The sequence below is a fragment of the Saccostrea cucullata genome, unplaced genomic scaffold (assembly GCF_032062105.1).
Source record: "Saccostrea cucullata isolate Sc308-1 unplaced genomic scaffold, CSIRO_AGI_Scuc_v1 ctg947, whole genome shotgun sequence".
Lineage (NCBI taxonomy): Eukaryota > Metazoa > Mollusca > Bivalvia > Ostreida > Ostreidae > Saccostrea > Saccostrea cuccullata.
Window position 1 is genome coordinate 45653 of NW_026922127.1, and position 27406 is coordinate 73058.

At 32.8% G+C, this 27406-nt stretch overlaps 1 long non-coding RNA gene and 1 pseudogene across 1 annotated transcript in view; one reads left to right on the plus strand and one right to left on the minus strand.

Annotated features, from left to right (window-relative positions):
* Window positions 1-3556: 3556 nt before the first annotated feature.
* LOC134261236 (uncharacterized) overlaps window positions 3557-27406 on the plus strand; it is a 50378-nt gene continuing 26528 nt past the window's right edge. Inside the window, exons 1-2 of the long non-coding RNA XR_009990772.1 lie at window positions 3557-3615; window positions 9056-9127. This is a non-coding gene — a long non-coding RNA (uncharacterized LOC134261236). The remainder of the gene's footprint in view (window positions 3616-9055; window positions 9128-27406) is intronic.
* LOC134261234 (putative nuclease HARBI1) lies at window positions 25128-27069 on the minus strand (annotated as a pseudogene).

Genomic DNA, 27406 nt, shown 5'->3' on the forward strand with positions numbered 1-27406 from the left:
AAATGGCGATGATATCATATTTAATTTAGTACTTTTGTAATTATTAAACCAGTGAAACTTGTCCTCTGGATCACCTGTACTGCGTCATGTCAAGGCTGATGACGTCATATTTGATGAGAAGCTTTCCTCTATCACTCAACTGTATTGCTATCAAATGTTGCAATTTTACAAGATTTTATGAATAATTGATAAAATAAATACGTTCAAGTTGTTTTTTACGCATCACAATGTCGTTAATTAACGAGGCTGAGTCTAAGTATTTCTGCCCTAGGGATTTTGATAATTTTTTGATAATTAATTTTTACTGTTATATTTATTGTTTTAAGATTAAAAAATCGAATGTTTACCACCCCGATTTCTTAGTGAGCCATCTCAAATTATGTCAAACTTTACTATTGGACCCTATGGGAATTTGTTAGAAAATCGCCAAATTATTACATTTTTTCCATATTTTTTGTACTTTTTCCCTAGGGATTTCTTTTTCATTCAAGTAAATGAAAGTTAATGTAAAAAGTCCCCAAATTGTGAAATTTCAAAAAAGTTCACCATTTTGATTGGTCTAGGTAGTAATTAATAAGTTTTTTTTCGAAACCAGATACCTCTAAAATTGCCATATTACGGCATAAATACATATCCCTGCAGATGAATTATCGGAGCATACATTTTTTTCGGCAAAAATAGCAACCTTTATATTGCTTGTATGTATCGTGGGAAGTTATTTCATAAGTTTTCAGTATATTATCCATGGACGTCTTGAACATACAAGTGAGTCATATGTTATTCTTCAGAATCATGCATTGCTTACGAAATCCGAAAATGGTGACGTTGTTAGGGCAATATCAACGTTCTTCTTCCAATTATTGTCGTAAAATCACATTTTCAGATCAGTAGGAGTTATAAATGATGTTAATTTTGTATCAAAATTAAAATAATTTTAATGGTGTACTGTCATACAAATGACTGCATGAAATTAAAGAGCTGCGCAAAGTGTTGCGCACTCGAATTATCCTAACAAAAAAATGCTATAGGTAACTATAGTTAACTATAGTTTACTATAATTAACTATAGTGATAACTTTGACACTTTGAAAACTTTGATTTACTATAGTGATAACTTTGACACTCTGAAAAACTTTGACAAAAACTTTGACACTTTGAAAAACTTTGACGAAAATTTTGACATTTTGAAAAACTTTGACGAAAACTTTGACACTTTGAAAAACTTTGACGAAAACTTTGACACTTTGAAAAACTTTGACGAAAACTTTGGCACTTTGAAAAACTTTGACAAAAACTTTGGCACTTTGAAAAACTTTGACAAAAACTTTTGCACTTTGAAAAACTTTGACGAAAACTTTGACACTTTGAAAAACTTTGGCGAAAACTTTGACACTGTGATTTACTTTAGTTAACTATAGTAAACTATAGTTAACTATAGTATTTTTTTAGGGTATAGACTCGGCCTCGTTAATTTTGTGGCTCGTTAAATTATCCGTGACGTCACAATTAAACTTCTATACAGTGTACCACGAATTTGAACTCTGACCTTCCTTAACATAGCTGAGTAGACAGCTTGACCCTGGTTCAATTATAGATCTTTTCAGGCGTCCATATTTTCTCTGCTTTCTCAGTTTGTTCTGTTTACCATACCATTTCATTAGAGATTTGAATTTAACCAATCAATATTTTATTTAACAGCAAAAAAAAAAAAAAAATGCCGATGCTTAAAAGATAAGGTTCTTTATATTTGTTAATTTAACATAGCTACATCTTTATGATAAAACCCATTCGAGCTTAAATGTACTTGTGTTGCAAGATCCCTCTTTTTTTTTATCTTTAATGTTTAAACTCACTGAAGAATTTCCAGTATGCTCATGAAAAAAAAAATGAAATATTAACTCTCCAGACATCTGTTCTCAGGAGTAACAACAGATGTAATGCTTAAACTGTTATCCTTTTTTTGTTAAATTTTTTTTTTTTTTAATTTGTGTGATACAGTTTTCACGTAGCTATTTCTATACCCTTGGTCCTTTTTAAAGAATGTATGGACCAGGAATATGCAATGCATGCCCTTGTTTTACAACTTGGGACGGTTATTTTAAAAATAAATAGCACAATTTATAATTGCAAACTGAAGACGGTAATGAAGGTATGAGAAATGTTAAATGGTTCCTTAACAACAATTAAAAATATCAATGATTATTAAATTCGCATTTTAGCTATACATATGTTTTTCAGTACGTACGTGTGTATGACTATATGTTTTTGAATTTTTTTTAGGAATGACAATTAATTGTATGCACAAATAACTATAAAAGATAATAACCTGCAATACAGAGTAACTAGAATGTAATTATATTTCTTAAATTTTATCAATTCCAAAAAAAAAAAAATGAAACTGATTTATTTGGGAATTACATTTCAAAATCAAAGTGAGTAACATAGGTAATCAATATTACGTATGAAAGTAATCTGTCTTATGTTTCACCGCTCTGAACAATTTAGGTTTTTACACATCGTATTTTTAAAATAGACTTTTATGAATATCAAGATTTTTAAAGGTATTTATTGTATAAGGACTATCCACACTTGATTTCTAATATTCTTTTAGTAGACATCTTTACGGAACCAAAATCACCATGATCAAACCCATTCGAGTTTAAATCTTTTTGTGTTTGTTGGGTCCCTCTATACTTTTTTTTACTAAAATGTTTGAAATTGATTGAAGGAATACCAGCAGGCTCATGAAGGAAACATAATCTCTCCTGATATTTTTACTGCGGAGTAACATCAGCTGTAAAACTTTAACTGTTGTTTCTGTTAAAGTAGTTTTTTAATTTTTTTTTATTTGCATTTGGATTTCAAGTAGATCGTTGTATACCATTTCTCTATTTCATTTTGTAAATAATGTATGGATATGCATGAATATGAAACGCATACTCTTGATTTTATAACATGTAACTGTAACGGTATATACTTGTATCCAACAGTAACCTTCACCTCAAATAAGTGAACAGAAGTAATTCTTAAAATAAAAAGTAAAATTCATAATCGCTAGCAAAAGACGGTAAGGAGGTAAATGTATGTCACTTTATGATACTTTGCACCTAAATAATAATTCTAAAATGACATTTTTTCAAATTCGAAGTAAAGCTTTTTATTATGAAACATGCATTGTTCAGTAATAACATGCATACGTTGTGCAATTTTCATAGGAATGACATTTTATTGTATGCACGCAAATTATCAAGAAAAATAATTTGCAAAGGACAGTAATTATACTATAATTATATTTCTAACTACTTATCAATTCCAAAAAAATCAAATTAATTTATTTGATAAAATACATTTCAAAATCAATGCAAGTGACAAAGGTAATCAATATTACGTATGAAAATATTCGGAACAATGCTTGACCGCTATGAACAATTGAGGGTTTGATTTATCTTATTTTTGAAATAGGATTTGATACGTATTATGATTCTTAATGGTTTTTATTGTAAAATGACTATCTTCACTTGATTTCTGTTATACTTTTTTGTAGATATCTTGACGGAAACAATATAACCACGATACAGGACAATGCCTTCGCCAGCTTACAAAATTTACTGGAACTGTAAGTATGTCTAGAACTTATTGTAACAGAAACCGTTATATATGTTCTATAAACGTCTAACACAGTCTCTGCATGTGAATCTTTTCCTACCAATTTTCTACTTTTGCTTTCATACATGTTTTGTTTGCATTTGGAGTTTATTTCAATTTTAGTTGAGAAATCTTAAAAAAAAAGCAATGATTTTTACATGACATTTAACCAAACGATATTTAATTCAACAACAAAAAAATATGCATATGATTTAGACAAATACATATGGTGCTTAATACTTGTTAGTTTAATATAGCAACATCTTTATGATGACTCCAATCAAGTTTAAATGTGTTTGTGTTTGTTGGCGCCCACTATATGTTTTTCACCATAATGTTTGAACTTGATGGCTAGAAGAAATACCAGTAGGTTCATGAGGGAAAACATAAAATAGAATCTCTCCTGAAATCTGTTCTCAGAAGTAACATCAGCTGTAATACTTTAAATCATGTTTTTGTTAAAGTCGTTTTTATTTCTTTTAATTTTTTTGTAAAAACCCACCATTGGTCCTTTGTAAATAATGTATAGAGCAGCCTACGAATATGAAAATCATGCCATTGACTTACAACCTGTGACGGTATATACATGTATTGTACTGCAACCTTTACTTCAAATATTTGAACTGAAATTGATTTAAAAAAAAATAGTAAAAACACAAATTTCGAGCAAAAGACGGTAATGGAGGTTAGTGTATCCACTTTATATGATAAGTTGTCCCCTAAATATATAATGAAAATTACGTTTTTTTAAAAATTTGCAGTTAAGCTATGGATTTGTTTTTCTGTATATACTTGTACATGTTGTTAAGGATGCTTGGGGATCAACAAATTAACCACAAATTAACCACCAGGGGCTCGTTTCTCAAAACGTCGTAGATTTGGGCCTAAGTTAGTCCGACTAAAAAAGTTACGCCAATATTTAGGCGGACCTAAATCGCGTTTCAGAAAGTAGGACTAAGACCTCTCCGATAGGTACTAAGCATGCGCAGATCGCATTTTATTTGATGTTTACAGAATACAATGACATGTGGCGGATCAAAATATTACTACACTTGAACCTAAAAAAAGGATGCAAAGCACAGGAAGCACGAGCACGCTTGCATATTAACCCTTTTTACCGTCTTTCAAACAGATCTATTACGCAAACCTATCTGTATTTTCAAGTTCAAAGCAATAACATAGTAGCAGATTCAGAAATCTTGAAAAAGTTGGGGTGGGGTTAGGCGCCCACAGCAACATTTAGCAAAACAGATTGAGTAAATCTTTTATTATAATTTTGGACACAGCCTCCCTCCCCCTCTACATCCACTAGTGTTACATGTATATTAGATATCTACATTAAAACCAAATGATGTTACATACATATTGTACATACATATACTTGCTAAATTCTGAAATAAAAAGTAATTTTCCTATATCATGTATATACGAGTAAAAGTCATAGGAACAGGCTCGTAGCAAAAAGCTTTGAAAGTCAGGGGAGGGGGGGGGGGGGGGCAACCAGTATCTGAACAAGTAAATGTACCGACCATCAGACGTACAGTCAAAAATTTATCAGTTATGAAATCATAATAATCATAGAAAGAATTATTAAAAGATATGGATAAGAGAATGATTTTTAAAAATGATCAGACCTATACATGGTTTTCGTTGGCTCCCGTTTTTTGTTAAAATTTAGACGAAATAAACTTCAGTGAAATTTACACATGTAAAACACTTTCTGAATATGCGCCTAGAATGGCCCATACCATATACCAGTATAATTCTTTATAAAATTTCAATCAATTTATTCAAAATGAATTAGACATATATTGGCAATCTAGGTGATACATGTACCTGCATCTATGATACAGGTTTTACATTTTGGACATACAGTTTTACATTGATATCGTTATAATAATTTACATAGGCCATGTAGAAATAGTATATAATTCTGTATATACACCATTTGCATTATTAACACTCGTATTCTCAATTTTAATGGAAATATTTTAGAAATTTATAAAAATTACTAGATTTTTTGCCTGCAATATGGTTCACAAGAGTTTGATTTAAAACTATTAATCTTTTGCAAGCCATTATGAAAAAAAGGATTAACACATCTACACTTCTCACCGGCACCTCTCGACAATGATTGAACAGTCTTATGAACAGAATACTTTAAGTACAATACTCAAATATTTTACAAATTTAATTTTTTTGTTTTATTAATATCATATTTAAATACATACAATTAAAGCGGATAATGAAAGACGCATTGACTTTATTGATGGTATAGTTATCGAATATTTCTCATTATCTGAAATATATTTTTAAAAATAAATATTGTTTGAGGATTTATTGAATCATTATTCATTAATAAAAATTACTAATGGAACTAAAAACTGACATGAGAGGCGCACAATATTGGCTATCCTCCCTACCTGCAACCAGGAAATCATCTAAATAATGAACTACATTGTTTTTGGCCCGCGGCTAAAGTACCCATTCTAAAAAGGTATAAATATTTTTCAAACATGGAGCAGCTTACAGAACATCCAAAAGGCAAGCACTAATCTTGATCAATAAATATGATAACCTATATTTTGAAACCAAATAATTCATAATCTGATTTGTGAATCGGCAATTATCTGAATGCATTTTTATGTCTAATAGACCTTTCTGTGCGCCTGGACCTAATTCTGCAGGCGTCGTCAAATGATGAGTACTTAAATGAACAATGCTCCTTAATAATAAAATCATTGACGCTAGACCAGGGGGGGGGGATTGATGAATCAATCTGTAAGAATCTGCCTTCTTTTGTACCATGCCTATTGGGGACAACCTAAGATTTGGTACTGTAGAGGGGGCTGCTCAAATAGACCTACAATTCTGCCTGACATGATTTCATAAGTGACAAACTGAATAGCTTAATACTGTTACCCAAACATTGACGTAAGATTATTACAATTAGAAGCTACTCAAGGCCCTTTGTAACACAACCTAGAATCAAATGTAAATCCCTGTAAGAGTTCTAAGCCTAACAATCCAAGTTGGTAATTTGCAAATAATTTGCCTAATTTACGTACATTGATAGGGCTAGCTGCAGTATTAGTGAGGTAGAGGAAGGATATGGAGATAACAAACAGTATTCCATCTCAAAGTACGTAAAACAATACAAAATAAGAGCAGAGCAAACAAGGACCCCCGAAAATCAGAGGTGGGATCAGGTGCCATGGAGGAGTGAGCATCCCCTGCCGACCGGTCACACCGGCCGTGTGTTTCCTTGTCATGATGAGGTCTAGCTGATTGGGTATAAGGAGCTCTAATAGCTTAACTTGGTACAGTGAGTCTCTTGGGTAGCTGAGACCACCATGTTGCTTGACCTAAAATTCAAATTAGAGCCTGGGGATGTCTTGTGTTTAATGTAGGGATGATTTTGTGAACATATCATGCATTCGTGTTTGCATTGACATGCCATTTTATTGCATCCTGTTGCTTTCCATACATATGCCCTTGTAATTAAATTCGTAACACTTAAGAATTGAGGTCTGAGGTGAGAAAGTCTGGGAGCTAGGGGCACTGTACATGTACAAGAGCCATAGTTCCTGGTAGACAACAGCAAATGAGAGAGATGGGTTAGCTTCCTTATTGAGCCTGAACTGAATATCACAAACACGCCACCCTTGTGGTATTTACTCTACCTGTCCCTAACCTAATAGTATGAATAAATTTAATTAATTGATCCCTGCTCTCAGGAGGGGCTGGGGCATAAATGGATGACAAAAGCATCCGTCCATACTTCAATGTCGTTAATTACATTTTCTTTAGTTTTTAGGGCCAGGTTGAGGCTACCTTTTTTCATGAAAACATATTTTGTCTCGTCATTTCGGTCAACACCATTTCAATTTTCGACTAACAGGCCAAAATTGATGTAACAATTTTAAAATTGAATTTATCTGACTCTTTGTGGCCTAAATAATTATCATAGCTTGTTGTTAGAGCAAGATAACATTGTCATATCGGATTGTGTACCTTGATTCTGTTTGCGTGTGGTCAAGGGGGTTTCTAGTGGCTCTGTTGGACCCACTCTGTTTGCTTAGAATATTTGCTTCTGCTTCCGACACCTGTTGTAACTGCTCGTAAGATAAAGACAACTGGCCGCCCATGTTTCCACTAGTTTCAGGTTGACCCTGACTGGCCTTAGAGGGAGGAGCGTCATTATTGCGCTTGGTAGACCTTCTTGGTAATGGCGTCGAATCACGCTTCCTTTTTGGCATTGCCGTTGACGTTTGGATTCCTTTTTGGGTACTCGCTATGAAATACACAAAACAAGAAAAAAAAAATATTAAAATATCAAAATCTGACAAAGAAAAGCAGTTGCATCATTGAGACACTTAATGGAATTTATGCAGATTTATCTAAGACAACGTGTAGCTAGGCGAACAGAAGAAAAAATAAATCAAATTAAAATCAGATAATTATTCGACATCGACGACCGTTTACGGTAACTCAGTCAGTAGAGCACTTGCTCCATGATCGGGAGGTCGTGAGTTCGTATCTCGGCGGCGACTGGCCTAGTCGTTAAAATGGGTAGCAATTGTTCCTTCGCCATGTGCTTGGCACTTTGAAGTGAAAATTTCGGGTCCTTCGGATGAGACTTTAAAAACCGAGGCCCCGTGTCAACGGCAGGCGTTTGCACGATAAAGATCCCTCACTGCTCAATGGCCCTGAGTGCCGAGTACAGGTAAAAATTTGAAGCTCTTCACCGGCATACGGTGATGTTTCCATATGAGTGAAAAATTCTCGAGAGGGACGTTAAACAATATACAATCACTCAATCTATCGACATCGACGATGTTGAAATTGTTAAACATGGATCGAGCACAATCTACAATGCTTCACATGACAAAAAAGAAGGAATTTTAGCCAAAGGCGGTTGTGCACTTAGAAAAAAATCACTGAATAAAAAACAGCTTATCTCTTTGAAATTTTGCAAAATACTTGATTTTTTGTGCTTGGCGTCATGTGCCTAGGTGCTTGGGTTTGACTAATAACCCCCAAATCCCCGAGCACAGGATGACACTAATACGAGGACAGGACCGAAATTAAAAGCCAAAAGACGAAAAATTATAAAAACGTTATTGGCATTTTGATAAATGGATTTAACATTGACTTGTTAAATCACATTAATTACATAAAAAAAAAATAGAATTCGTTTATTTGAGAAATTTCATTTCAAAATCAATGCAAGTGACAAAGGTAATCAACATATAAAAACATTCCAACCATGCTTGTACCACTCTGAACAATTAAGGATTTATAAATCTCATTTTTAATATAATTTTTTATGAAGATAAAGATTTTTAAAGGGCGTGTGTAAAGTTTGTAAAAGGAGTATTTACACTTTATTTCTGTTATTCTTTTCGTAGATATCTTTCCCGCAACAAAATCACCACGATACAGGACAATGCCTTCGCCAGCTTACAAAATTTACGTGAACTGTAAGTATTGCAAGCACTTTTTGTAACACAAAACGGATATTTATGTTCTATAAACGTTTACCACAGTCTCTGCTGGTGAATCATTTCTTAGCATTATTGAACTTTTACTTTCATGCATTTTTGTATATACAGTTTGAGATTTTTTCAATTTAAGTTTTAAAAATATGAAAAAGAGATGATTTTCATGTGACATTCAATCAACAAATATTTTATTCAACATCGCAGCACAGTTAAGGTTACAGTAAAGAGGTGGGGCCTAATTTGTACGGGAAATGTACACTCTGACGTCACACAAAATATAGGATCTTGAAAATACCAAAAAATTAACTTATTTGCTATTTCCTTCTTAATAGCTGTATACTACATAAAAAAATTACTATCACATGCAGTTATGTCGTTTGTTAATAAAAAAACCCCCAGAATATAGACGATGCATCGATCGCATTTCACTTGTCAATGTGACGTCATCTCGCAAAAATGATGCAGTTTGTACATAGTGAGAGACTGATCAAGACACATTTTGTACAATGATAAATGCGAAAATCTACAGATCTAGCGAGGTGAAATTACAGTTATTTTGTTTTTTCTCAAATGATGACGTATAAATATCTATATTACAAAAAAAGCTATTCTCTTTCTTTCTCTTTGCACAGAAATAAAGGGGGGGGGGGTCAAACCCCGGAACCACCCTCTGGTGTGCCAATCTTTTGATATGACATGGATCAATTTTACTTTATTACAAGTGTAATAAAAGAAATAAATACACACCTGAACATACGCACATATTTATATCTTACTGGAAGATGGAACAGAATGATCCACAAGTAACATACAAGGAAGATTCTAGCGAACTTTAGCTTTACCATATTTGGACCATCTTCAGAAGGAACTAACTTTTAGAAGTATGCATAAGTATTTTTTTTATCAATATAGAAAATGCTAAAAAGTTCCTGTAGTATGCAGAAGGAGGGGGTTTACGTTTTCTGTTAATAATCTTTTGCTGCAGTTTTAAACAATATTTTGTTTTGGAAGCTCCCTTCACATCTTTTGTTGCCGGAAAATACGCAGATTCAAGACTGTACCGAGCCGAAAAGTGACACGAAGCCCCCCCCCCCCGCCCCCTCCCCGCCTGTACCCCCTACCCCGTTCCAATTTTAAGGGGTGGTAGTTTAGTTTGTTTTTTGTTTTTTTTTTGTTTTTGTTTGCTTGTTTGATTTTTTTCTCTGAAACTATAGTTAACAACCGTTAAATATAGTTTTACAGATGTAAATTATATTTAACTAATTGTTAACTATAGTTTACGGTTTGTAAACTATATTTCACAGTTGATAAATGTAATCCATTTTTTGTGAATTTGGCGTGCCATACTTACATATATGTTGAATGATCCGATATTGAACACTTACAGGACAATCGTTAATTTCAATACCGATACTAAAAAATCATAACGTTGAGTTTTTTTTAGATAGAATAATTCTTATAAATTATGACGAAATGTTTAAGCTATATAATGAAATAGTTATTGAACTTATATTGGAGAATATTGGCACAAGTTCGCTGTTCAAATACCTTTTGTGTTCTAGTATATAGGTCCCTTAAAATATACTTTTCTCATAAAATAAAGTCATATACATGTATTTTGTATCCACAAGATAGATGCTAATATTACTATAAAAGTATTCCGACCCATGGTTAACCGATGTGAACAATTATGGTTTTTATTTATCTTATTTTTTGAAACAGATTCCGATGAAGATCATGATTCTAAAAAGGGTGTGTATTGTAAAAGGACTACATGTGTATTTACACTTGATGTCTGTTATTCTTTTCGTAGATATCTTAACGACAACAAAATTACCACGATACAGGACAATGCCTTCGCCAGCTTATACAATTTAAGACGCCTGTAAGTATGTATATACTTATTGTAACAGAAATAGTTATATGTTCACTAGATGTCTACCACAGTCTCTGCATATGAATCATTTCCTGCCAATATCTAACTTTTGCTTTTTACATTTTTTGTTTGCAATTGGAGTTTATTTCAACCCTTAGTTTGAAAAAAAAATATAAGAAGTTCACGCAGACAGCAGTTGGGGATTCAGAGGTGGGGAGGGGGGTCAAAATTATAATCCTCCCGGTTTATGATTTTACATTTTAGAAAAGTCAAAATGTTGCGAAAATGAAATAGACTTAATCTAAATCCTTTGTCTTTCAAAAAGGCGTAAATTATACCCAGTACAGTAGGAAATCCCTCTCCGCTTGAACGCACACAGTACACAGGAATCCAACAGTTACTAGGGAGTCCACAATAATTCCGTGCAGCTACATGTACACACTGTGTTTACTTGTACATGTACTAGATCTACCGAGGACAAAATAGGTTTACTTACCAATGCTAGCTACACAAACAATGTAATTTTGATATTGTATTTGGTAGAGCTTTATGAATTGTTTTTTCAGTAAATTTCTTAGTGTATGCCCTTGCGAAAGAACGATTTAATGAGGCACCTCGATGGAAATTATACCTTACATGATCATAAAAATTATTTAAATACATTCTCCCGATAGTTAATGAATAATCGAACAAAACATAGGATATGCATTGGTATCAATAGCCTATTTAGATAATAAAACGCATTTTTCATTGTTAATAAATCCCTCAATCTGCTTTCACTGCACATGAAATACGTCATTTTTACAAAAAAAGACGTCATGATTGACAATTTTATCAAGATCAGTGATTTGTTTATAACCAGCTTTATGGGATTTAACTAGCAACTTTTTAAAATGCATTGATAAGTTTTATTGTTGTTTATTATGCTAATGCAGTTTCAAGTTAAAAATTATTTCATTTTCCGGTATTATGAGGAAGAAATAGAAGTCGTATTTGAGTGTGACGTCACAGTAAACTTTTCCTGTATAAATTATATTCCGCTACTTTATTTTAGCCTTAACAATGCTGTGTAAAACAATAACCGATTTATTTCCGACTCGGGATAAAGATATCATATCAAACACAGTTTAAAGTCATTTTAATCTACATGTATAACTAACCCTAACCCTGATATTTGGGTTCCAAATCGGTGATTTTATTTTGAATTAGATAGCAAATATTATCTTTGTTAAATCTTGTGTTTTACTTTATAGTTCAGATACACCATACCTAGATGTAATTATGTGGCTACATTACTCCAAATATTAAATTAAAATTATTTGTTGCTAAAAATTGCATTTATTCAAATATTCAATGAGACAAATTTCAAAGACATTGGTCAAGACCTGCTTTTCTGACAATAATTATGTTCCCCAAACGAAGTTGGGGAACATATTGTTTTTACTCTGTTTCTTATTATTATTAAGGTCTTCCGTCTTCAGCGGAAGACCTTCTTGTTATTCTTAGGTTTCTTTTCCACTATTTTTATTATTATTATTATTATTGTTTTTTTTTCTTACCGATTTTGTGCACGCGATTTCTCGAAAACGGCTGGATAGATTTTCATGAAACTTTCAGGACTGATAGAACATCAAACAAACCTGATATATAATTTTTTGTTTTGATGACGTCACTTCCGGTTTTGAGATTTCCGCGATTTTATGATTTTCAGGGGGTCTCATTGTCCATCATTTTTCTCGAAAATGCCTTAAGACAGAAACATGAGATTTTCAGCGATGATAGAGCAACATGTGCTCTTTTGTCACACACCACTCTCTTTCTCCGGAAGTGCTGCACGTCGGCGCTCGCTATGGCCCGAAAAAAGTCCTATCGCGAATTTCAAAATTTTTGACACCTTTTTTATGATATCTTTTTACCTGGAAATATTTTGTTAAAACATGTAGAACAAAAAAAGTATAGAATTCTGAGATCTTTCAATTGATACCCAAAAAGAAGGGCTGGCCCCTTAAATCAGGGGCTGAGAGGGGCCGAATGTTTTTTCTTTATATCTCAAAAAGTATTAAGAATTTGTAATACGTCAAAGAAGCAAAGTTGTTCAAAATTTCAAGCTCAATCTACTGGAGTCGTCAAAATACGTCCGGCGAAGTCACTTCCGGCCAAACCGGAAGTAGTCGGAAAACATGTTTTTTTTGCCGTTCTCGACAAGATTTTGGGTTACATTTGTCTCTGGGAGCATTAAAAGTAATTTTTCCGTCCGTCGTCGTCACTTCCGGTCAAACCGGAAGTAGCAAAAATTGGCTTTTTTTGAAGGTTTTGATGCAAAATTGAAATTATAAAGTCACTGGAGACTACTTAGCTCATCGCTTTCTTTTGTTCCGTCACTTCCGGCACTTCAGATCAAAACCGGACGGAAGACCTACTCGTTGCTTTGCAACGAGCTTTGCTCTAGTTATTATTATTATTTTTCTTCTTCCTGGGAAAATTTTGTCCACGAATGATCTAGTAAACTACACATCCGACTTAGGTAAAATGTTTTTAGGGTCAGTAGACATGTTGTGTAGATTTGCCGAACGAAGGTCATTTTGCGCGCACGTGCTTGCAAGAGCGTGCACGTGCAACACGAGAAATGACCAATATAATGTGTATTGCCGTAACTTTTTCAATTTTTAATGAAATGCGTTGAAACTCATAATATAAGTATATATTAGAAGCTTAGACAAGAAGACATGGTCAAAATAGCAAGATCTCACGCGCATTCACGTGCGCTTCGCTCTGATTGGCTAAAACTTAAGTCTCAATATCTTTCTTGTTTTTTGATAAAATCCTTTGAAATTTTGAACATAGTCATATATTAGGGAGATCTACAGCATGATATATAAGAATTATCATGAAAGCACTTACATGCACGTGTGCGAGCAAGAGCGCGCACGTGCAACATGTGAAATTACCAATATAATGGATTTAGCCTTCACTTTTCTATTTCTTGATGGAATTTTTTGAAACTCACACTGCATGGATATATTAGTAGTATCAACAAGATGACATGGTCAAAATTGCAAAATCTGACGCGCATGCACGTGCGCTTCGCTCTGATTAGCTGAAACTAAAGTTTCAATATCTTTCTTGTTTTTTGTCATAATCCTTTGAAATTTTGAACATAGTCATACATTATGAAGATCTACAGCATGATATATAAGAATTGTCATGAAAGCATGCGCATGCACGTGTGCTGCAATCTGATTGGCTGAAACTTTAAATGCCTATATCCCCTTTGTTTTTCGACGAAATGCTTTGAAATTTAAAACATAGTCATGCATTAGGATATCTTTCAATACGATAAAGATAAAAATTTATGAAATCATGCGCATGCATGTGTGCTGCAATCTGATTGGCTGAAACTTCAAATGGCTATAACTCCCTTGTTTTTCAACCAAACAGGATGGGATTTAGAACATAGATAAATATAAGGGACTCCTACAATACGGTGTAGTCATTATTCACGTGCGTGCACGTGAAATGAGTAAAATTAAAAATACACTTGAATGAGTATATTTTTAAATACTTTTGGGTTAAATGCTGTGATATTAAGGATATTAAAATTTTAGATAGTGTAGACAAGATAATATGGTCGTTACGCACTGGAACACGCGTGCAATGCCTATTTTTAAATATATTTTGTATTTTTCTGGGAAGATCTTGATTAAGTCTAAATTCCATAAAGTATTTCTTATTTAATAGAGATTACAGGGAATATGGCACCAAAAGGGAGTTGGGGAGCGTTTGGGGAACATCTGTAACGGTTCCCGTTACAATTAGCACTAGTTTAAAATGGTTTCATAAATAATGGGACACCCTGTATATAGCTTTATTCTTAAATGGCCCCTTATATATCGAAGTACAGAGTACGAGTTAGCTGGAAATGTCTATTTGGACTACTGCTCTAAATATTACTTGTATATACATGTACTTCTGAAACAATGCATCTGTCTTAGAATTACGAAAGGCGGGTCACTATTCATAATTTCCCGTCAAACGTTACGAGTAAGTCTTTGCACCCTTTCTTTGGAATCTTCTATCAAAGAGGTGTGATAGCTTGAATGAAATTAAAAAAAAAACGTTCCTATAGCCTTAATTCGAGGTTTATACTGTATATTTTTTACACTTTTTTAAACTGATTGAGGAATTACCGGTATGGTCATGAAAAAAAAAACATGAAATATAATCTCTCCTGAAATCTGTTGTCAGAAGTAACATCAGCTGTAATACTTTAGCTGTTTTTGTTCAAGCCTTTTTTAATTCGGTATTTCATGTAGTTTTTTGTATACCATTGGTCCTTTAAAATAATGTATGGACCACGAATTTGAAACACATGCACTTGATTTACAACACTTATGACGGTATATACATGTATTGCACTTGTACGATAACAAGCACTTCAAATAATTGAGCTGAGTTACTTTTTAAAATAAACAGAAAATTCATAATCGGATATATGAAATGTAAGTCCCCCCTTAATGATAATGAAAAATAACTTTTAATTATCAAATTTGCAGTTTAGCTATATATATAATGCAGTATGTACATGTATATGACTATATGTTTTAAATAATCTATTTTTAGGAATGACATTTTAGTGTATGCACAAATAATTATTAAGACTAATGAAATGTAATGCAAAGTAATAATAATGCTATTATATTTCTAATATTTTATCTATTACAAGAACAGAAACTCATTTATTTGAGAAATTATATCTCAAATTTAATACAATTGACATTTGTAATCTATATTACGTATGAAAGTATTCCATCTCATTGCTTGATCGCTCTGAACAATTCAGTTTTTCATTCATCGTTTTTCTTAAACATATTTTGATGAATATTAAGATTCTAAAAGGGGTATATATTGTAATAGGAGTATCTTCATTTGATTTTTGTTATTCTTTTTGTAGAGATCTTGACGGAAACCAAATCTCCTCCATACAGGAAAATGCCTTCGCCAGCTTACACAATTTAAGTTACTTGTAAGTATGTCTAGCACTTGTTTTAACAGTAACCATTTTATATGTTTACTTAACATCTACCACAATTCCTAACAATATTTAAGTATTACTTTAATTTATATATTTTTTGGTTTTCAAATGATATTTATTTAATTTTTTAAGGGGTGGGGGGAGGGGGGGGGGCTATGTCGTTCTACGTCAAGGCAGCGTTATGTGACGTCACAATAGCGACGTTTGTTTTTACCTGTTGACTTTTGCAACTGTGATATAGGCATAACATTGTTGATAATCAATAACGTACACAATTTACAAAAAAGAAAAATTATTCATTATTAATAACAGTTTTATTTGATTTATGGATTTGTTGATATTAGAATGCTCTTCCTTTGGTTGATAATTTATAGCAATTTCTGTTGTGAAAAAATACCTCGATAATATGCTGATATAATAGTGCAAATTTATAAGAGATAAAATTCAGCAAAGAAAGCGGCTTAAATCAGGGAAATTTGTTTAGGCTAATTTTATAATTACCATTAATCGATTTTCTGGAGAAAATCAAGGGAAAAAAAAAAGAAATGTACCTGTACAGGTGTATATTTGCTTATTGGTTTATATAGTACATGTAGATTTTATTGTATAAAGTCATTCATTGGTTCTAATAGGCATTGGTTGTTGACGGGGAAATGGGGGGGGGGGGAGAAACAGAATGAATGGAATGTAGAAGAAAATTTATCTAACTATTGTTTCTAAACAAAACAAAATACTCGTTTTCCGCAAAATAGTTTTATATTCAGATGTTTGTCGTTGCTCACTTACCCTTTTTAGTGCAGAAAGGTCGTTATTCATGACACAAGAGTACAAAAATAAAAGAAAACGTCATATTTCTCGTTTATTTTATCATAAAGGTATACTTTTTCCTTTGTTCAAATAAAGAGATGAATCATTTCTTTAAAAAAATATGAATTACATTTTCACACAAAGACTTTTTAAGATATTACCTGTTACGTATGTTGGAATTGTAAAAAATACGACAAGAAAAATGGGGTAATACTTATATTACATTGTGCTCCATTATAGTTTTCCATGCAAGGTGGATTTTAATAAATTTACCTCCATTTTAAAGATACAAGTCAAATGAATTAAATAAGTGTTGATTTTGAATATAAATTGACTTTTTTGGTTCTTTTTAGCACATTTTTTGGGTAGAACAATAATGTCTGAAAATAATCTATTTTTAGCATTTCACACTGTTTTTGCACGTACTCCTGTGTAAAAATAAGCATATAAAGGTATTGTTTTTAATACCTAAAAATAAAGAGCAAGTGGTCAAGAAAGAAATGTCAAAGTTTTGAAAACTTTACACAAAGACTTTTTGGACATAGGTCTCCCCTTAATTTTGGGAAAATTGCGTGCAAAAAAAATTAGAAAGTAAAAAAAATAAAAAATAAGAATATATAGGATCTGATATATGTTTATAATTTTTTATAGGAATGACATTTTGGTGTATGCACAAATAATTATTAAGAATAATGAAATGTAATGCAAAATAATAATAATGTTATTATATTTCAAACATTTTATCAATTACAAAAAAAAATGAAAATCATTTATTTGAGAAAATACGAGGGTTGATCCAAAAGTTCTTGGAATTTCTTCATAATTTAATCATTTTTAAGTGGAATGGGTTGAAAATTACAAATGAAAATATAGACACTTGATGAATATTTAAAATGAAAACACATTTTTAATATCTTTGATAGTAACACTATGGCAGTTGCCATAGAAACGGTTGTTTGGAAATGCGGGGGAGACATTTATGTGTTTATTATTACTTTAATTCTTAAAACGTGAAATGAGATTTAAACCGCCCTATGCGGTATATAAAACTAAAATTATGTCATTATTACGATTGCTTGATCTTTATTATAAACCTTTGTATGAGAGTTTTACTGATTTTACTGGATATTTAGTTTATAAGTTGATGATTTATTGTCCATCTTTAAGTTGTTATACAACGTCAAATACCGGTCAAGTCATATTTTTAGCGAAAATCCTGGGATCACTCTATCTTAAACGCATATACTATTGTCATAGACTTGGGAAAAATACATTTAATTACTGGTTTTCCAGTGGCATAAGAAATTTAAAAAAAATAGAACTTCCATAGATGTTGATTAAAGATGTGGTCGCTTTTTGGAGGCTCTGTTTTGAGTGCATACTCCCCTATACAAATCAAAAGCGTAAATGGACGTTGTGGGCTGCTGCACTATTCTTGACATTGCTAATGATATTGGAACATCATATAGAAAGATGGGTAGTATTTTGAAATATGAGTAAAAAATGGAGATAAGTTGGTGCAAGAGGATACCCAGGCTTTTCTTAAGAAAAAAAAAAATGGAGGAAAGGGCAGCATTATGTAGAATAACGTATTCAAATTGGTCAGTAGGATGAGATACTTCTATAACGTGACGTGACATATCTAACTTTACGTAACGTCGAAGTCTCCCCCGGGTTTCACAACTATCAATTTTCAGAAAGCTCGTGTAACCTTATTGGTGATTAGAAAGTGATGAAATTTTCCTATATTGTTGCATTATGACTCTATATTATAAATATGCCTATTGTTCGTTTTCATCAAATCACGATAAAATTTTAGAAAGAAATTCCACGAACTTTTGGATCAACCCTCGTATATCTCAAATTCAATGCAATTGACACCTGTTATCAATATTACGTAAGAAAGAATTCCATCCCATTGCTTGATCGCTCTGAACAATTAAGGTTTTCATTTATCGTTTTACTTCAACAAATTTGATGAAGATTAAGATTCTTAAAGGGGCATATATTGTAAAAGGAGTATGTTCACATGATTTCTGTTATTCTTTTCGTAGAGATCTTGACGGAAATAAAATCTCTTCGATACAGGAAAGTGCCTTCGCCAGCTTACACAATTTAAGTTACTTGTAAGTATGTGTAGTACTTGTTGTAACACAAACCGTTATATATGTTCACTTAACATCTACCACAGTTCCTACCAATATTTAACCATTACTTTTTACATTTTTTTTTTTTGTTTTCAATTTGAATTTATTTAAACGTTTTCTTTTAATTTTGAAAAAAGCAACGATTTTCAAATGACATTCAATCAACCAATATTTGATTAAACAACGACAAATATGCACAGACTGAAGACAAATACATATGGTGCTTAATACTTCTTAATTCAGCATAGCTACATATTTATGATGAACCCATTCAAGCTGAAAGGAGCATGCGTTCGTTGGATTCTTCTTTATGTTTTTTACCATAATGTTTGAAACTGATTGAGGAAATACAAGTAGGCTCATGAACGAAAACATGAAATGTAATCTCTCCTGAAATCTTTTCTCAGGAGTAACATCAGCTGTTATACTTTAACTATCGTTTTTGTTAAAGTTTTTGTTTTGTTTGTTTAATTTGTTTTTCATGTAGATTTTTGTATAGGCCTATCACTGGTCCTTTGTAAATAATGTATGGAACATAAATACGAAACACTTGGCATCGATTTACAACCCGTGACGGTATAAACATCTATTGTACGGCAACCATTCTGCAAAAAATAGAACTGAAATTATAAATAATTATTTTTTGAAAAATAAATAATGAAATTGACAATTGCGAGCAAAAGACGATAATGAAGGTAAGTGTATGCCACTCTATGATAAGTCGTCCCTTAGATATATAAACAAAAATAACATTTATTTACAATTGCCAATGCAAATTCATTTTGATAAAATAACTGATCTGTAGGACTTCTCATCCTTTACCCTTTCCGTGTACTGTCCTGAATCCATCTCAAAATTTTTATACTATCGCAGAATTTTCAAAAACCGCCATCACGTTCCATTTTCATTAACAACAAGGCACTTAGGTATGTTGCACTTTTTCACTTATGTAACTTTAATTATAGAGAAAACGTGTAAATAATTATGTAAAAATTGGTCAAGAAATCCTAAAAATTACTGATAAAGTACTTATTATCTGCTTGAAAAATTCTAATGAAACCGAATTATGAATATGATTAATATGTCAACAGTGATTACATAAAATGTTGCATAATTGAATACATAATATATAAAACCTTCTTGTGGTCAGAAATCGCCATGTACTTAATTACATGTATGATGTTCACTCAGGTTTCAGAAAACAGAAAGGAAATTTTATAAAGCATAATATGTTAAATCAAAAATTGTTCTAAATGCATAAAATATCCAAGTTTTAACTACATGTAAATATCAATTTTGAAAATTTGACATTTTATTATTCGAAGAAACTAAACGGGAACACAAATCAATGTATGGTAATGCTGAGGAAATTCGGACTTAATTTTTTATTTTTCATTTATGTCAAAATTTATTATTTCTTACAATTACTAAAACCAATAATAGATGACGTTTGAGAACACCTTGGATAAAAACTGAATTTGTGACAGAATTGCAACGTAACTACGACGTGACAATCCATATATTCTTTAACATTCCATTTATCCGTATCTAAGTTTCGTCCAAAACGCTATGCTGTCTCTGTAAACCGTTACTTTCTAAATGGCGGATTAAACGGACACAGCCGCCATTTTGGACCCGCTTCTGATATTTAAATGTTAATATCTAGAGTTTGGATTTTTCAATTTTCAAACAAATTAAATATTAAGCATAACTAGAAGGGTTTCTATTAACCATGCTGTAATAATTCAAAAATATTGAAAAACTAAAAAAAAATAAATAAATAAAAAAAATCGATTTTTTAGGTCACCTGAGTAAAGTCAGGTGACCTATTGCTATCCGTTTTCGTCCGTCGTCGTCCGTCGTTCATCGTGTGTTTACGTTTGAACATTTTCAACTTCTTTTCTGCAACCGCTCAACCAATTTCATCCAAATTTGATACAAAGAATATATGGGTTAATGGAAATAAAAATTTGCCCCTTGATCCTGAGGGGTGGGGCTAAATCCACAAAAATTAATACAATCTTTAAAAATCTTCTTCTTTACTCCATGATATCAAGCAGTTGAACTGTTTCATGATTGTAATCCGCATGTAGTCCTCTACCAAAACTGTGGAATTCATGACCCTTGGATCAGTAGTTCTAGTTCTAGGGCAGGGCTATATAGATTATATAGTGAAAATGCATTATTTCTTTGAAAATCATCTTGTCTGCTCCTGGGCATTAAAGAAACTAACCAAGTTCATAGTTATGTTGAATACGGCTGCCTCTTCCAAAATTGTTAATTTCATGGCCCCAGGACCAGGGGTTCTTAAGTGCTAGTGCGGGGCTCTATAGATTATATAGTGAAAATACATTATTTCTTTGAAAATCTACTTCTCTGATCCCGGGTATTTTATAAGCAAACATATAGTTATGTTGAGTTAGGCTGTTTCTTCCAAAATTGCGAACTTCATGGCCCCTGGGTCATGAGTTCTGTGTTAGGGTGGGGCTGTATTGATTATATAGTAAAAAACTTTAATTCTTTAAAAATTTTCTTCTTCTCTGATCCCGGGTATTACGCAGATAAACTGCCTATTTAGTTATGATGAACAAGGGCCCTTCTTCCAGAATTGTAAATTTCATAGTCCATGGGTCAGGGGTTCTGGTGTTAGGATCGGGCTCTAATGATTAAATAATGAAAATGCATAAATTCTTTAAAAATCTTACCCTTTGCTTCTGGGTATTCTGCCAAAGATCAATGTACATATTTTTGATCAGGAAAGGTGCTTCTTAAAAAAAAAAGATTAATTCTAGGGCGGGGGTGGGGTTACATATTCTAAAAAAAATAATGCTTTGAAATCTGCTCTTTTGGTAATTATCATCCATCTATGATGAAATAGAATTTATGGTAATATGTCCAGAATTTTTGAATATGTGGCCCCAGTGTCAGGGGCTCCTGTGGGATGGGGTGCACAACTGGTCATACAGTGGAAAAGCACTTTCTCTTTGTTACTCTAATATACCTCTGGGAATAAAACAATTAAAGTACAATTAAAGTGTATAGTTATGATAAGCAATTGCGCTTCTTTCAAAATTGTTAATTTCATGGCCTTTGGTTTAAGAAAAGAAGAAATTCAATTGTTGGAAAGTTATTACTTTATACTCAGGAGCGTTTTCACCTCGAACTCTAGTTTTGACTCTGGTCACAAGAGTTAAACTTAAAGAGCGAGAGTTTGAATGCGGGATTAAATCGAGTTCAACTCTCACACGATGCTGGGTTTGAGAAAGAAAGACGGCGTAAGGCGGTAAAGAGCTCATGTGAGTAATATCTTTTTTCTTATATTTCGAATCAGCAAAGGGATTTTTTAAGATTTTTAAAACGTAATACAGACCTGTAATATTATTATCAATATTTTTGTTTTCAAAAAACGATCGGCAACGTAATTGCCGTCTTGTACCCTGATATTTAGTTATTATGAATTGTACAGTAAAACTCGTTTAGTACGAACACGGCTATAGCGAATTGACGGATACAGCGAATTTTTTCTGGGTCCCCGGCAAAATTCTTAACAAATCTTTGTAAAATGTTACGGTTATAACGAACTCTGATATAACGAATTTACGGATATAGCGAACTGATTTTGAGTCCCGTTGGTTTTATTTAATGAAATTTACATCTTTTATAACGAACTTTCAAAGATTATTAAAAAATGATAAAATGAACTTACTTTATTTCCTATTAGCATTTGTATATAAAATTCAAATCATTAGAAAACCTTACTTATCGAGGATTTGTTTTGTAATATTTGCTTCACTAACATAGTTGGTAGTAATACTTGAAGGAAAAAATGCATAGTGCGAATTCGCTATAATGGTTATACGAATTCCTTATACGGATATAACGAATTACGGAAATAGCGAATTAAATTCACAGGTCCCCAGGACTTCGCTATAACCGAGTTTTACTGTAGTCCGAAAAATCTGACGTTTTCCTGGCTTATTTACGAGTTTGATATTTTAAATGTCAGAAAAACGTAAAAATTTGTTGACTACAGTTTATCATAACTACAAATCTGACGTTTTCCTGGCATGAAAATATAGAATCGTAAAAACTCCCGGAAAACGTAAAATTGTTGGACTGTATGAACCAGATGAATAGAGCTGTCGCATAACGGGTTAAAAACGGTTAATGAATAGGTTGAATATAATTTTTCTGTATTAAAGGCATGAAGATCTGGGCAAGAAACATGTGAGTTCTATAACTAATAAATTTAAATGTAGATCCCGTTTTTTTCTCTATTTTAGGGTAGAAATACAGATAGATGGACAATACTGTTTGTTAGATGAGAGTTCGGCTACAATTTTTCTGTCAGAAGATGGTAAGTATACAATTTAAATATTATTTCATAAATATATATCTCAATCAGTAACATATTTTATGCGGCTGAAGAAACATCATTAATTTTATGTGCTTATTTTACTAAAATTGATTTAAATGAAAAACTTTTTGTTTAGATAAAAAAATTCTTTTCTTATAAATTTAGCTCATGTATTTTTTTAATGTGATTATGAATAACATCATTTTATACACAGATCCAGAGACAAAAGGGGCCATCAGGGAAGCAACGCGTGCATCAACTTCTTGAGAACTTCTCCCAGTGGATGTGAGATCCCCGGGCCTTCTGAGTCACGCTCAGCTTCACCGGAATTTGCATCTGGCCGTTCTACACCCTCCAGTGTCTCAACTTCAAGCTTCGACTCACAGGTAGACTGGAATTTTGCTGAAAATTTTAGAGAAAATTCTTCCTGACTTTTTCTTAATTTCAACATGTGCCAGTACAAAGTGCTTCTCTTCTCTATTCACAAACTCATTCTCTAGTCAGTCTAAATCTGAAAAAGATGTTGATTTAAATTGTTCTGAAATAAGAGTGAGAGTATCTAATGAAATTGTTTTAACCTGTCACAAGTTTCACAATTTTCTTACTGAAAAACTAAATTTACTTACAGAGAACAATGCATGTGTGGACGGAGAATGATGAAAAATAGTTAATTGATTTAAGGCTTCAGAGGGAAGATAAGTTTACAGGCACAAAATACCATGACTCCTTATGGGGAAGAAATAGAAAGCGAAATGCATAAAAAAAAAATAAATAATATCCAAGTTTCCAAGACACAATTGATCAATAAATGGAAGGCATTGAAAAAGAAATACAAGGAAATAAATGACGAACATAACAAAACTGGAAATAAAAAAACATTCCTGGAAATATTTAGATCAGTTCAGCGAGGTATAACAATAAGGCCCCCACCAAGGTAGCTGTTTCCTTTGACACAGGACGCCCTAGAGAAAAACTAAAAATCGACAGTGCATTGGACAAGGAGGAAGACATTATGATAGTTTCTGAAGAAGAAAAGCAGTCAACATCAGCAAGTGACACAGATTCCAAATCCACAACTCGTACTAAACTATGAAATCAAAATCTACCAAATGCAAGATATCCGATAGCACCAAATTAATTGAGAATATCCAAGAACAAAACAAGGAACTTATGGACTACATGAAAACACAGCATGAAGACAAAATGCGACGCATCGATCGTATGCCAGAGCTAATGGAGAAGTCTTTGGACAAATAATTATCTACACAATGTACTACAATATGTGTATATTTTGATTTGAATCAACAAAAATTCATGGTTTTGTGCAGTTTTAACGTTGCATAAATTTTGGTGAAATCCACACCATTGATTTTATTTATTTTAATTTTTGCAGTAGTTTTTATAACTTTTGTGATTCAAATATGATGACATTTCAAACTATTTATTGATGCTGTATAAAGAAGCCTTAACCATTTTTTTTAAGTGAAAATACATTTAAATGGGACTCAACAAATCAAACTTATAAACTATAATAACATGTCTTAGCAATCAAAATTATACCCTGGGCCTCTTATTGTGTTTAAATTTGCATTGTATTGTTGACAATTTTTTCTCTATATTTGTTTTGTTCTTTAACAAAAAGTGAATAAAAGATTGACAACATTTCAGAAATCTTTTATTTAATATCTTGATTATACATTTGTGTACTATATACTGTAGAAGAATCATAATCAATTTAAAATCAGTGTCAATAAAATCAGTTACAATGGCAATTTGTTAAGTAACTGTTGTCTGAATAAGGCACCATCCCTTCCATCAACTAGAGGTACTGTGAGCGATGAGCTCACTAAATGATACCCCCCGCCTCCCATATGGTTATAACTGGTGAAAAAGTCCATCTTTTCCTGTGGCCGGGAAACCCAAAATATCTGTCGGATCAAAAAGTAAAATAGGAGGTGCACAATGGCAATATGTAATAAAGATTCTGTGAAAGTTTCATCAAATTTCATTCAGTGGTATGAGAGGAGTTGCGGATAAGAGATGGGTACCCCAAAGCGTAACAGACGGACGGACAGACGGACGGACGGACCCACGAAATGCAGGTTATGTGACTGACAAATTTATGTGACTTTTTCCAAAAAAATTATGTGGCGCAAAACATGATACATGGGGTAAGGGAGGTAAATCTCAAAACCTTTTGACGGACGTCCATATACGGACAATATTGTCCGTATTTTTTTATGTGACACTTCTTTAGAATGATTTTTTAAGTCACATAACACTCATTTCTGCTAAAAAAAATCAAATTTGTATGTGACAGTCACATAAAATAAAAGAGTCACATAAATCTTAAATGGGCACAAAAACTGTCACTTAACCATTATTTCGTGAGAACGGACAGACGTACAGACGGACGGACGGACGGACGGACGGACGGAAATACCGATTACTATATACCCCCACTTTTCAAGCGGGGGGTATAATAAAAATGTTGAGGAAGGCATTGGAATGCCCATTGTCATCATTGTCTATAAAGGTTTCAACGTCATCATGATGCAAAACACATAAATCATGCAAAATGCATCCTGAAATAATCAGTGAAACTATACGAGATAGCTTTCGAACGGTTAATCCCCATAGTCTCCGAAACCTTCCTTTTAAGTGTCCATATACCTGTTCAACAATTTGTCTGGCCGAGGACAACATCTGACTAAATCTGCGTTGCTGTGCCTTAAGTCTTCCATTATCTCGGTAAGGTGTGATCAACCAATCCCTTAATAGATAGGCACTGTCTGCAATAATAAAATTTCAACCACAACACGTCCGTTTTCGGCTTTGTCAAACAAAGAGGAATTTCTGAGGACGCGTGCATCGTGGATGCACCCAGGCCAGCCCGTATATGCATCTCTAATCAACATTTCACAGTCTGCAACAATCTGTTCATTAAACAAAAGGCATTTTATTAATGGTTTTTTTCCACAAAAATAAGTAAATAAAAGTAAGTTTTATACAGTTTACATTAATTACCAGCTGAGGTTTATTTAATGAAATAAAAAAAAAAAATAGTTTACATGATGTCAACTCACAGTAAATAAAATATTTTACCGGTATCTGAATTGAAGGGAATGTTTTTTCTTGTTCAAATAGTCCTTGTCTCCACCAGGAGCTGAAGCTAACCTACTATGTCTGCCAACCAAAAGGCCGATAATACCATGTAGCCCGAACTGGAGTTGAAATTGTCTTGATAAAACTTGCTGTGTTTATTAGCATCTGGCCAGTTGATCACCTCAAATATTTAGAACACGCATGGATGAAAACCTTTATTGATAATTTTATAATTAAGGGGATTGAAAATTATCTTTATTTTAAAATATTGAAATAATCTTATCCACAAATATTCACTTACATTAACTAAGTTTTTGTTTATTGGTTCTGACACTTCCATTACAATTTCATGAACAGTTGTGCTTCCTATTGCAAATATATTGCTAACTTCTCTTAATGTTTCCTGATTTGCCATGTACCACAGAAACATTAAAAGTTTTTTGTTAGGAAGTATCGGTTCTGATCCACCGGGCCATGCGTTATCATCTGTGAGGGAATGTTCAATTGCGTTCATGATTATATCAAAAATTTCTGGGCTCACTCTGAGATGTCTTGAAAACTGTTTGCTATCAAACTGCGGCACAATATTTTCGGAAAATCCTCCAAGTCTTGGAATAAAATTATGCTGCTCTAAATTTAGGAGAATTGCGAACCAGGTCTGCTCTATCGCAAGGAAAAATGAAATGTCCGTGTCATCCTCAATAAATAAATCTCCGTACAACTGTGGTTTGATAACTTCCGCCATTTTGGAGAATCTAACCAGTCAAGTAAAGTCATTCTCGTCTTACTTTGCGTGCGCATATCGAGTTTCGTATCCCGGGTTAAAACCCGAGTAGGACAAGAAAACGCTCCAGGTGACCTATAAGGCCTGTGGGCCCCTTCTTAATTTCGCATTTAGTACCGATAGGTAGTACTGATGACGAACGAAAAGCCG